Source organism: Sceloporus occidentalis, unplaced genomic scaffold (assembly GCF_023333645.1).
Source record: "Sceloporus occidentalis isolate IW3139 unplaced genomic scaffold, rSceOcc1.0.p SCAF_2, whole genome shotgun sequence".
Taxonomy (NCBI): domain Eukaryota; kingdom Metazoa; phylum Chordata; class Lepidosauria; order Squamata; family Phrynosomatidae; genus Sceloporus; species Sceloporus occidentalis.
The window spans coordinates 203,598,592-203,612,601 of record NW_028316982.1 but is presented as its reverse complement, the minus strand read 5'-3'; the positions used below and the strand labels follow the sequence as shown (position 1 = coordinate 203,612,601).

Genomic DNA, 14,010 nt, shown 5'->3' with positions numbered 1-14,010 from the left:
TTCCAACATTTCACAGATTATAAAATCACAGACTTGGAAGATACTTCAAGGGCCAGCCTCCTGCCACGCAGGAACTCTCAATGAAAGCACCCTCAACAGATGGCCTTCCAGCCTCTGTTTAAAAACCTCCAAAGAAGGAGACTCCCCCACTCTCCAAGGGAGTGTGTTTCACTGTTGAATAGCTCCTACTGTCAATGAGGTGACAATAGGGACACAAACGATCAACCAACTTTAGAGTGTGTGAAGAAGAAAACACAAGCTAGGAGAGACTGCAGCAGTTTGCTTTTACCTGAACCTACTGGGAAGGGCAGGATCCTGTCCCTTCTCCTCCTCAAATTAATTGAGGGCAAACTCCTTTTGCACTTTGAATTCCAGTTTCCAGCAACTGAAGTAGGCTAAAGACAAAGAGGAAATGTAGGAGGAAGGGAGAGGAACCAGGGCATAGAATCATAGAGTTGGAAGGGACCACAAGGGCCATCCAGTTCAAACCCCCTGCCATGCAGGAAGACACAATCAAAACACCCCTGACAGATGGCCACCCAGCCTCTGCTTAAAAACCTCCAAGAAAGAGACTCAGCTGCTAACTGCTACCTATGGGCCTGAACAGACAGGCCAAAATAAAGCTGCTCTGGGTCACTTTGGAGGTATGAAATTTAAATGATGTATGCATCTTAAGAGGCCAGAAGTCACGCCAAAGCCATGCTCCAGTCCTAAGGACTGGAGAGTAGCTTTGCCGCAGCTTCTGGCCTCTTAAGACACATATATCATTTAAATTTCAATCTGTATGATAATGTCCATGGAATGATCGGGACGATGAGATGTTTAGTTACTGGCATGTGGAGCTGCTGCCGCCGCCGCCACCACCACCAATGATGCACATACGGTAGGTAGAAAATAGCTGGATATACAGACTGAGATAGAAGACAAAAAAATAAGGGAAAGGTAGAACTGGGTGTCGTCACATGTAGGTGGATTTCTCTCAGCCTCCACTGCCAAGTCCATGCCCTGGTGGTCTCCCAACTAAATTATTGCAACCTCCTTCTGGCAGGATTTCTGCTCTCTCATCTTCTTCCTTTAATTTCCATTCAGCATTCAGCGGCACGCATCATCACATCCGCACGCTGCTTTGACCATGTTTCTCTTTTATTATCATCCCTTCACTGACTCCCCATTCCCTTCCGTATCCAGTATAAGCTTTTGTTTGTTGTTAACGTTAAAAGCCATGCATGGGCTGGCCCCTCTTTATTTATCTGATCTTCTTTCTCCTTACATTCCCACTCTTACCTTCCATTCTAGTAGTCAAATTTGCTGTCCCAGCCTAGGATCTCCACTGCCCCGTCCCAGATTCGTCCCTTTTCACTTGCTGCCCCTCGCTCCTGGAACCTTCTTCCCCCACGAACACGGGTCATCACTTCATTGACGACTTTTAAATCTGAACTGAAGACCACCCTGTTCAGGGAAGCGTTCCCAGGCATTGTGTTAATCTGATATTTGGTTAGATAGTGGATGTTGATGTTTTAATTGTTGCCTGCTTTTTTTTAACTAATTCTATTTTATATTACTACCTATTGTTTATATGGATTTTGTAGATGGTACGCCATTGACAGGTTTTATATTTTTATTGATTTAATTATTTGTATGTAAAGTGCTGTGTACATTTATAGCGCTATAGAAATAAACTATAATAATAATTTCTTCCAAGGCGCGTTACAGATGGCCCAGAAGGGGCCGTCTCGTGCCGCTGCCGGTTGCAGCATCCGGGAACCGCAGCAGCCAAACGGTGCGGTTCCCGGATGCTGCCAAGAAGGAGCGTGAAAATCGCGCTCCTTGCTCCCCGGAAGAGACGCCACGAGGCGCTAGTCGCGCACTCGCGGCGTCATTTCCGGGGCACGACGTGCTGACGCAGAGCGTCCGTTACATCAAGATGGTGGAGGCCGTGTGGAACGGCCGCCATTTGTTACGGACAGAGTCCGTAACAGGAGTAGCGGCGTCTAGAAGAGACGCCCCCTTTTTAAACTGGGACGTCCTGAGGACGTCCCAAATGGCGGTATGTAACCCGCCCAAGTTATGCAAACAGATACTTGATGCACTATCTTTTAAATGAGACAGTGATTATGTTGTTACTATTGCTAATATTTCAGGAGGCTTTTCAAAGTCATCTTACCCAAGAGCTTTAGCTACACTTTTAGGAACTGAGTTATAAATTGTTATAATACACTAGAAATACTTTGCTGTCTCCAGATGTTTTAGGAAAAAACTAAAGCCCCACAAACTTCTAGTGACTTGGTTCCCCAAACTAATGTTGCCTGTAGAAGGTTCGTGAAACTATTTCCAATACCATTTCAACTCTAAGACTTATTTATTTATTCTTAACCCACCTTTCTCCTAAGTTGGGACCCCAAGGCGGCTCACTATATGTGAGCCGCCATACACACACACACATTAAAACACGTTAAAAAACAATTAAAACAGTAAAAAGTTAAAAAAATTACAACACACAAAATTTAAAACATACAAGGTTAAAAAATATTTTAAACCAACTCCTCATCCCCCAATAAAACCAGGCCTGCATGATTTTAAAAAACTTGCTTGAATAAAAATGTACTTGCTTGCCAGCAAAAGGCCAGCAGAGAGGGAGCCAGCCTAGCCTGCCGTGGAAGTGAGTTCCACAGGGTGGGAGCAGCCTTGTTTTGCAAAAAGTCATAATCAATTATCATTCTATCTTAATAATTCTAGCTCTTCATATACCTCTGCTGTGTTCTGACAATCCTCCTATTTATAGAACTCCTGAAAATAAGCAAAGAAATTGAGTCTAAGGTTTGTTGCATATTCAGTTTTTACAAGTAGAAGTACAAAATTTAGTGGCATCTCAACAGAGATCTGCAATTAGAAAGCCCCCTTTTTTTTCTTGAATGTTCTTCTGTTTTTTTAAATATTTACACAGCTATTTTCTATTATCAGTATTATTATTAGTTTGTAAATACCAATAAAATCCAGAAAATCAAACAAAACAGCCATAACAAGATTTGCCAAGCAGCAAGTTTAAGGGAGCAGGTTTAAGGAAGTTCAAAAACTCTGCAGCCTTCACTGTAAAAGCCTTTCTTCACAGTCTGATATACCTCAGTGCCTCACATGACTAGAGATGGTCTTTTGGTCCTAGGCCATGTAAGGCTTTACAGGGTAAAACAAGTGCTTTAAACTAGGTTTAGAAAAAAATAAGTAGCCAGAGCAACTGGCACAGAGTAGATCTAATATTTATGGTTGTGCCTCCAACACGTGTCATGAGGAGTATTCTTTACACCATATAAAGCTTCTTGGTCATGTCAAATGCTTTCATGGCCGGCATCCATGGTTTTTTGTGGGTTTTTCGGGCTATGTGGCCATGTTCTAGAAGATTTTCTTCCTGACATTTCGCCAGCATCTGGGGCTGGCACTTTCAGAAGATGCCAACCACAGATGCTGGCAAAACATCAGGAAGAAAATCTTCTAGAACATGGCCACATAGCTCGAAAAACCCACAAAGAACCTTCTTGGTCATCTTCGTGGACAATTCAACATGGAATAATTAAGTCAGAAATACAGTATGCGTGGGGCTGATACCCATGGTTTCACTTATTTGTGCTTAAGTCCCGCCTTGAAGATGGGCAAGATGGTGGATCTGGTGAGGAAAGGGACGGGTGACTCAGTGTGAGTGGAGACTGGTAGCTGGACTTAGCTTGCTCCAGCTCAAGCATGGCCTGGCCTGGCCTGGCTCTTCTGCCTCTGGTAGCTGTCAGCAAGCAACAGCTGGTGCCATTGGGGTCTAAACTGCTTGTTGATACTGCCCGAAAAGCAGCACCTTGCTCCCTCCCAACCCTGCTGTGAACTGGCATGAAGAACTCGCATCATCCTGGCACCCAGTAAGGCCCGTTGGTGTTCAATATTATCCATGGTTTCACATATCCATGGTAATACCAGAACATATCCCCTGTGCATATGGGGGAAATACTGTATATAGTAGAATAGATGAGCATAAGAAATTCTGACATGCCCAGGAAAGGAAAAGCCTCATAATGAGCCCAAGGTAGAAAATACTGCTGGCAACAATCTCAGACTGTTTATATATATATCAACCAGATCCAGGTCCAGATGTACCCACTGGTTCTAACTGGATCAGAAATTACAAAAAATACCACTTATCACAGCCAGTGTAATCCCACAAAAGCAGGGTGGACAAAATCCATTATGTAAATTGTTATGTTTGAAATCAGTCCACTTTGTTTTAAGCCACAGGATGCCATCTTCTACTAGCTCTACTTTACATTGTTTTTGGATAAAATTTAATCTACTCTCCTCAAAATAATCAGGGGAGAGAATGGGTCCAGGACAGAGAAACATATTTCATGGATGATATATCAATAGAGAGAGATTATTATAGGCAACTTCGTATAGACATTAAACAACATTAGGCATAACACAGCCATATGAAGACTCACAAAAACCTTATAAAGATGACAATGTCACTACTATCCCTATAGGACAGAAAGGAATACATCTGAGGGAGGGCTTTCTTTGAAAAACCCGGAAAATATTCCAGGCATGGCTCTGTCACAAAAGAAATCCCTACAGGTTGTCAGAAAAATAGTTTATACTGTACAAGTGTATTTATATATCTGAACTGTATCCATGCAAATGTGGTCATACTAATCATTGTCATGTTTCTGATAAATTTCTTATAGATACTGTGTTTTCATTATAAGTCTCAGTATTAGAGAAAATGTATAATTACAAGTTATCAGCAGATTTTTACAGGAAAGCAAAATGTAATGTTTCCAGGAAACTAATGATTGCATTAAGCAAAGAAACTGGCAACAAGCAACAACAGTTACTAAGGAAGAATACCATGATATGTCACTTCATGTCAAAGTGACAAATTAACTTGAATTTCTGCATTTTAAAATTTTTCAGCAAGCTTACTTACAATAACAGCATGTCTTTCAGCCTATAATGTGAATAAAGATTGCAGTTTTCTAAAAGTGACACTAAAGTATAACATGGCTTTCGTCTATTTCTCCCCAGTTCTGACAATTTAAGAGTATTGTTCTGTTTGTGCTATAAGCTGTTGGGTGAGTTCTGTCACCGATATTTTCACTTTTTCAACAGGAATTAGTCCAAGAGCGGATGTGATTGTCTACTCTATCACAGCATGTGTAACGGTAGGTTCACAACTAGTTGTTTACAAAACATTCACAGACACACACAAACACACCCCTTCTTAAAAACAGGCTGAACATCATTTTTCTAAGGTAAACATATTACAAACGTTTTTCTAAATGTTTGTAAAAGTTTCCCATTAGGGGAAAGAATTCAATATAGGAAACTGCAACCAAGAATTATTTATTGGAAAATTATGAAGAAATCTTAAGTGCTAACCAATTACCGCCTGTATCTCTTCCTTACTGTGCCATAAGAATCACATCATAAAACCATGGAAAGTCACACAATTTCCTGATAACAGAAAAAGCTACATAGCCTTTTCCATTGCTAATTTGTAATTATATTCCAGTTTCCAGACAATGTGGAAAACTTTTCACAGAGGTTGTGTTCTCTCTCTCTCTCGTGGAAGGAAAAAAGAAAAACATTAAGAACACAGTCAAACTGGACATACCGTATATAGTCAGTCATGTATAAGTCGACCTCATGTATAAGTCAAGGGCAGTTTTTAGATCCAAAATCATGGATTTTGATATGACCCATGGATAAGTTGAGAGTCAAACACTGGAGGATTTTACAAAAGATCTAAAGGGGGGAACAAAGCACCACTTCCCTCCCTATATCTCCCTCTCTGGAAATCTCCCAAGCATCAGTCTCGGCATGGAAAAGGGGAAACAAACCTCAGCACGCACGGACACTCTTCCCCTTACAAAGAAGGAGGACAGACCCCACTCTTTCTCTGCCTTTCATCCCAGGACTCCCAAGGCTCATAGCTTGCAAAAAAGGAGGGCAGACCCCACTCTTTATCTGCTCTCCACCCCAAGGACCCCCAAGGATCAGGACTTGCAAAAAAGGAGGACAGACCCCACTCTTTCTCTGTTCTCCACCCCAAGGACCCCCAAGGATCAGGGCTTGCAAAAAAGGAGGACAGATCTTTCTCTCTCTTTGCCTTTCAACCCCAGGATTTCCAGGCAAAACGGGGGACAAGCCAGGGCATACAATGTGTTTGTGTCCTTTGACTCAGCAGCAGCTTGTTAGCTCTGGCTGCGCGGGAAGGCTGACAGGGAAAACAAAGGCGGGTTACAAACCACCATAAAGTACGCGCTCTGCGTGTACTAGGGTTAGGAAGGGCCGTATTAGGGTTAGGAAGGTTCTTACCTTCCTCATGGCCCTTCCTCCCAGTACGCGTGGAGCACATCGTAAATGGTGGCGCCCATCCACATGGGTGCCGCCATTTTGACGTCTTGGACGCTGTGCGTCCAGACGTGTCGCGGCGGAAGTGACACCGCGAGGGCGCACTCCGCCCCTCACAGCACCACTTCCACGTTTCGAAAAGGAGCGCCATTTTGGCGCTCCTTTTTCGCTGCGCAGGGAAGCCTCGCGGTCTGGCCGCTGGGGCTTCCCTACACAGCGAATGGCGGTGGTGGGAAAACGGCCCCTTGAGGGCCATTTGTAACCCGCCAAAGACACACACACACACACAGAGGGAGAGAGGAGGAGAGCACGCACTGGGTCAAACAGGGAGCTGTTACAAGGCTACAGAGGAAGGTGGGCACTTATTATTTCAGGAAATTTATAAGCACAAACCCGTCTATAAGTCTACCCATGATTTTGGTCCATTTGGGGGCATAAATTTTTCGACTTATAGTCGAGTATATACGGTATACACATATGCTTCTGATGAGCAAACAAGTCACAAATCTCCTAAACTTAGGCCCTTTCACACTATACAGTTAAAGCAGTTTGATTCCCCTTTAACTGCCATGGTTCTGTCCTGCAGAATCCTGGTACTTGCACTTAGGGAGAGGTATTCAAATTCTCAGCTAGAGACATCCAGCAGTTTACCAAACCACAAACCACAGTATTCCAGAAGATGCAGCCATGGCAGTTAAAAGTGGAAGCATAATGCTACAACTGTACAGTGCAAAATAGCACCAGTGGACATGCAGACTATGGTAACAGACATTCTTTATGACCAGCTATCTGTCTCAGCAGCTGACGGTACACAGTAATGACCATTCATTACTCTCTCCTGGTACCCAGTGCATGCACTATTCATTCAAGCACACCTTTTATATAAACATTTTTAAAGCATGTTTGTTTTAGCCACACAGTTTCCCCTAGTTATATGTATAGCTATTATACATAAAAAGAAGGCAAGCCATTTATTTATTTTTATCTGGTTTTTTAAAGAGTGTACAGTTCAACTGATAACTCCAAAGTAAGTTGATATGAGTATATACTTAAGAGACATCTGTTTACATTTCAATACTAGCAAAATGTCTGTAAAATATATCTGGAGGAAATGAGGAAAAACAACTACCTCCATCTCCTCTGCCATTTCATCCTAAATGGTGGCAATCCCTAGATATGCTGAACTTGTAATTTCAATGCAAGCCATGTATAGGAGATCACACCCCATAAGGTCATTTCACAAATACTTCCACAACAAGCAGTTTTAGGACCTGGTTTTGCAAGAGGTAGTTCCTACAGTTCCCATTGATATCATCCCCTTTCACCCAGTGTTCTTGTTATTAGCTGCCTTCAAGTAGATCTCAATCTATGGAAACGCTAAGAATAAGACATCTCCAAGACACCCTATCATCAGCAGTTCTGCTCAGGTCCTGGAGATTTAGGGCCATGGTCTCTTTGATTGAATCTATCCACATGCAATGCAGTCTTCCTCTTTTCCTATTTCCTTTTACCTCATGAAGATTATTGTCTTTACTAGTAAGTCATGCCTTCTCATGATGTGGCCAAAGTATGATAACTTAAACTTAGTTATCTTGGCTTTTAGGGAGAGTTCCAGCCTCATTTGTTCTAGGATGTTTTTATTTGCCTTTTCAGCCACCCCATGATATCCTCAGCACTCTTTCCCAGCACCACATGTCAAATCAACTTATTTTCTTTCTATCCACATTCTTCACCATCCAGCTCTCACACCCATACACAGTGATGGAAAATATGATGACATGGACAATCCTAACTTTAGTATTCAGTGATATAGCTTTTCTTTTCAGGATCTTGTCTAGTTCCTTCCTAAACTGCTCTTCCAAGCTCAACTCTTCCGATATCTTGACTGAAATTTCCCTTCTGATCCATTATTGATCCAGGATATGGAAAATCTTGGACTATTTCCATATCCTCGTTGTCTACTTTGAATTTATGCAAATACTCCATGGTCATTATTTTTGTTTTCTTTATGTTCAGCTGTAAACCTGCTTTAGCACTTTCTTCTTTGACCTTCTTCAGCAATTGTTCCAAATCTTGGTTATTTTCTGTTCGTAGTATGGTGCCATATGCATACCCTAAATTGTTGATTTTTCTTCATCCAATTTTCACACCTCTTTCCTCTGAGTCTAAACTTGCTCTGAGGATATTTTCAGCATACAAGTTGAACAAATAGGGTTATGGGATGCAGCCTTGCCCAACCCCCTTGCTAACTGGAAACCACTGCATTTCTCCATAACCTTGTCCTGAGTACAGATTATGCAGCAGGGCTATCAAATGTTGTGGTACACCCATTTCTTTAAGTTTATCTTGTTCTATACAACCAAAGGCTTTGCTATATTCTATAAAGCACTAGCTGATTTTTTTTTTTTGGGGGGGGGGGATTTTTTGATGCATTCCATTATCCAGCATATGTTTGTAATATGATCCCTGGTGCCTCTTCCTTTCCTAAACCCATCTTGCACCTCTTTGATTTCTCGCTTCATACATGGCTCAAGTCTTTGCAGTAGAATTTTGAGCATAACTGCTTGCATGAAAAATTAATGCAATGGTCCAGTGGTTACTACAGTCTTTAGCATCTCCTTTTTTGGATATAGGAATATATGTTAAGCATATCCAGTCTGTGGGACGTTGCTTTATTTTCCATATTATTAGGTTTTAGTTAGGAATAAAGTCAATTCTGTCTTTGAAACTTGAAGTAGTTCTATTGGTATGCTATCTGTTCCTGGTGATTTATTCCTCCCAGATGCTCTGAGTGCAGCTTTCACTTCACTTCTCAAAACCAGAAGTTCTTCATATGGGTCTTCTTCCCATATGTCATTCATTCTTCTATCTCTTTTATATAGCTCTTATGTGTATCGCTTCCATTGTCCTTTTATTTTATCATGATCACATATTGTGTTTTTCTGCTGGTTGTAAAGCATCCCCACCCTTGGTTTAAATTTCCCTTTGATTTCTCAGTTCTTGTCGAAGAGGTCTCTTGTTCTTTCTTTTTTATGGTCACCTTCTCTTTTTCTGCATTTATTATTATAATAATTCTCTTCATCCTTCCACACTATCACTGAACAGTTGCATTCATGGTTCTGGCTCTATGTCTAATGCTTCTTGTCTGTCCTTCATTGCTTAAAGAGTTTAAACTGTAATCAATTGTTGATTCTTCTTTTTGGCTACAGTTCACTTGTTTCTGCTGGTCATTGATTGATTTTGCTTCTCTGGGATTTTTCCTATGCCTTAAATCAACTGGGATCTAGTTTAACATGTCTGTTTAATTTTACTTTCTAAGTCAAAGCACACCATAATTGTGTGTAGACATTTCCTAAAGTTTTTTTCTCCAAAACTCAGGAGTATTTTAATTAAAGAACCAGATCAAGAAGCAAAAAAACAAAATCAGTTGAGTACTCTTAATATGATTCAAAACAAACTTTCTACAGCTCTATCAGAAACAAATTCAAAGTTTTACTTGGAAATTATTCAGTGGCTGGATTTGGATAAAACAATAAACTCCGGTTTCATCTTACAGGCAAAAGCCTCAAGCTCATGAACTCTTGTCACAAGAAAACTGATTTTTGGTGAGCTGCTGCTAGATTCTACATCCTAGACAGCTTGAGAATTCAGACCTAATTCTTACTTGCCTAATTGTCACAGGCCTAATTGTCACAAGATGGGTAGGAGTGTGTGTCCCTGTTAGTTCTGCTGGACTTCTCAGGGGTTTTCGATAGCATCGGCCATGGTACCCTTCTGGGCCACCCTCCCAGAATAGAAATTGGAGGCACTATTTTAAAGTGTCTTTAGTCCTTCTTGGAGGGGCACTCTCAAAAGGTGGTGATGGGGGATTTCTGTTTAACACCCTGACCATTGGTCTGTGGTGTCTCTCAAGGTTTAATTCTGTCCCCCATGTTGTTTAATATCTACATGAAATCATTGGGAGAGGTTGTTCAAAGATCTGTGTTTCAGTGTCACCAGTACACTGACAATGTTCAGGCCGATCTCTCTTCTCCATCTGACTCCAAGGAAGCTGTATCCGTACTAAAGCAGCATATGTTGTCAGTAATGGGCTGGATGAGGCCAAACAAATTAAAACTTAATCCTGACAAGACAGAGGTGCTTCTAGTCAGTCAGAATGCAGATCAGGCAATACAGATTCAGTTTGTGCTGGATCATATTACACTCCCCCTGAAATCTCAGGTTCACAGGCTGGGCATCCTGCTGGACTCAACCCTGAACATAGAGGCCCAGTTTTCAGCAAGTGTGTCTGCACAACTACAACTCGTGTGTCAGCTGTACCCATTCCCTGAGAAATCAAATTTGGGCATGGTAACACATCTTGAGAGTACTTGAGGGAATGCCTTCTTCCCTATTGTCTGCCCCACACACTAAGGTCCTCTGGAAGAAATCTACTACAGCCAAAAAAAATCTAGGTTAACATCAGTTTCCCAGAGGGCCTTCTCTACTACTGCTCCTAAACTATGGAACGACCTGCTGAAAGAGATCCGTCACATTTCCACTCTGACAGCTTTTAAGAAAGCACTCAAGACGGATCTCTTCCGGCAGGCTTTTCCAACTTAGTTACCCTCCCCAGATATAGAGATATTGTCCCCTCATGTGTCTATTCTTCCCCGCCTATGTTTCTGCCTTTTTTAAAATGCTTTTAATGTTTTTAATGCTATTATTGTTTAATTCTGTTTTAGTACTGGGTATGTGGGGGGCGGTAGGTCTAAGGTTTGATTTTTAACTCTATTGTAATTGATGTATTTTATTGTTGTAACCCGCCCAGATTCTTCGTTATTGGGCGGGCTATAAATAAATCTTTATTATTATTTATTATCTTGATTTCATCCTGTTTAGACAACTGCAATGCACATTATGTGGGTCTGCCTTTGGAAACTGTTTGGAAACATTAATAGGTCCAAAATGCTGTGACTAGACTGCTAATCAAGGTCAGTTACAGGGGGAACATAACCTCCTTGAGCAAACACCTTCACTGGCTACTGGTTCATTTTCAGACAGAATTCAAAGTGCTGGTTATAACCAATAAAGCTCTATATGGCTTAGGTCCAGGCTATCTGAAGGCTTTATCTCCCTACACAAGCCACTTGAGTTTTAAGATCTTTTGAGGAAGGCTTTCACAAGTACAGCTCATGAGGACCTGGGAGAGAGTCTTCTCAGTGGCTGCTCCCAGGCTATGGAACGCTCTGCCATGGGAGACTCAGTTGGTCCCCTCCCTGCTTTCTGTCCACTGGCAGGCCAAGACCTTTCCATGTAAACAGGACTTCAGTTTTTAATCTGACTGAAGTAGTGCAAATAGGTTTCAATATGCTTTTAAGTGCTTTATATTAATACTTTATTTAAGAAGACTGTATTTAATACTTTAAAGAAAGTATTCCAGGTTGATTTTAGTTGTATTAAGGTGTGGTCAGAGTCACCTTGGGTGCCATATGAGAGAAAAACAAGGTATTAATTAATTTATTAATAAAAACACGATAGTTGGGGCTATTCAGCCATAGGGCAATACCTTGGGAACTGGGATGAACATATGTGTGTGTGTGTGTGTGTGTGTATACGCACACGCGCGCACACTAAGTTACAATTTTTCCTCTCCCTTCTCTTGTGCTTTCATTTCTGTTTTAACTAACCACAGTTTGTTATTACATGCAAAGTGTGGCTGGTATGGTTAGTATGGTTTATGGAAACAACATCTGTGTCTGTCTTCATACATAATGACAATGTGCATTTAACTGAAAACTGATGCAAAATCTTCCAGACTGTTACTTAAAACTGTGCCAAAAGAGAAGTTATAAGCCTGAGGTAAGATCACGGGTCCCTCTCCCCAAATTATGAATTATAAACAATGCATTTTAGAATGGAAAATTTTTCATGGGAAAACACATCAGTGCAGTGGGAAGTTTCCTACATTTTCTCATCACAGTTGGAAAGTGTCTCAAAGCCACAAATGAAGCTTAAAAATCCTTTCCACCACACACTTTTCTAAACAAGTATCTCTATACCACAGATGATTTTTCCACCATTCTTTCACTGCAGACATAGAGGCAAAGCAGGACTGGTGAACATTAAGCTTGCATGAAGCCTGCAGCCCTCATCTCTAGCCACAGCATCCCCTCTCTGTACATATCCACTACATGCCAATCAGGCTTTTAAACACCTTGCCTGGCATTCTGTTTTGCAGTTATGGATATGTAACCCAGATTGACAGAAGCACAACTGCTTCATATTCACTAATGTGATGTAGTTATAATTGTGGCACAACTGCCATGACAAACCTGCTTTACCAGGCAGTAGATTAGATTGAGAAAAAGGAGGAATAAAGATAGGAGATTTTTTTGTGGGTTTTTCGGGCTATGTGGCCATGTTCTAGAAAATTTTCTTCCTGATGTTTCGCCAGCATCTGTGGCTGGCATCTTCATCTTTCTCTAAAGATGCCAGCCACAGATGCTGGCGAAACGTCAGGAAGAAAATTTTCTAGAACATGGCCACATAGCCCGAAAAACCCACAAAAAAACATGGTCGCCAGCCACGAAAGCCTTTGACTTCACAAAAGATAGGAGGGAAGAATATCAACAATCTAAGATATGAGGATGACATCATACTACTAGCAGAAAACATCACAGACCTGGAAGAATTAATAGGGTCAAAGAAGAAAGCACAAAGACAGGCTTAATGCCAAACATAAAACAAAAATAATGACCACAGAGGAACTACATACATCCAATCTAAACAATGAGGAAATTGAAATAGTAAGAGCGTTACTATACTTTGGATCAAACATACTTTGGATCAAACATCGATCAGAAAGGAGACTGCAGTCAAGAAATCAGAAGACTAAGAATGGGAAGGGCAGCCATGAAAAAACTAGATAAGATCTTAAAGTGCAAAGATATACAACTGAATACTAAAGTCAGAATCGTCCAAGCTATAGTATACCCCATCACCATGTATGGATGTGAAAGCTGGACAGTGAAGAGGCAGACAAGAAAATCAACTCATTTTGAAATGTGATGTTGAAGACTCATTAGAAAAAACAGTAATGCTAGGAAAGGTGGAGGGAAGCAGAAAGAGAGGAAGACTGCATGCTAGATGGACAGACTCAATTAGGGAGGTCACATTGAAGAATTTGCAGGACCTGAGCAGAGCAATAGAGAACAGGAGGTCTTGGAGATGTCTCATCCACTGGGTCACCATTAGTTGGGGTTGACTTAAAGGCAGTCAACAACAATAACAGACACATCAAGATACGGAGGTCTGTTCTGCTGCCAATCAGTGCACAGCACCCCTGTCACAATTCCCCTTTGCAGCATCGCTTGATGGTGGGAGAGGGTGGAAACATTGTCTTCCTATGACCCAATCATCAGCAGAAACAACCTGCATCTCTTAGTGTGGCTGCTGTCTGATAAAGTACAGTAGACGACGGAATAGGAGTCAGGCCAGGACACATTACTTAGTTACACATAGGTAACTAACTAGGCAATGGAGAGCATGAGCCAATCTTTTATTGGGGAAGTGAAAGGGAGAGTATGGAATGGATATGTCCATGTGTAAGAGAGACAATAAATAGCATATGTGGGATGCAAT

The 14,010-nt window shown here is 41.4% G+C and overlaps 2 protein-coding genes across 2 annotated transcripts in view; one reads left to right on the top strand and one right to left on the bottom strand.

The window, feature by feature from the left end:
• LOC149319602 (chloride intracellular channel protein 6-like) overlaps positions 1 to 14,010 on the top strand; it is a 150,132-nt gene that overhangs the window by 76,451 nt on the left and 59,671 nt on the right. Inside the window, exon 2 of the mRNA XM_089512037.1 lies at positions 5,143 to 5,195. The gene's annotated coding sequence lies outside the window, so the exon portion shown is untranslated. The remainder of the gene's footprint in view (positions 1 to 5,142; positions 5,196 to 14,010) is intronic.
• The window catches only part of RCAN1 (regulator of calcineurin 1), a 53,883-nt gene that overhangs the window by 27,618 nt on the left and 12,255 nt on the right, over positions 1 to 14,010 (bottom strand). The window lies entirely within an intron of this gene.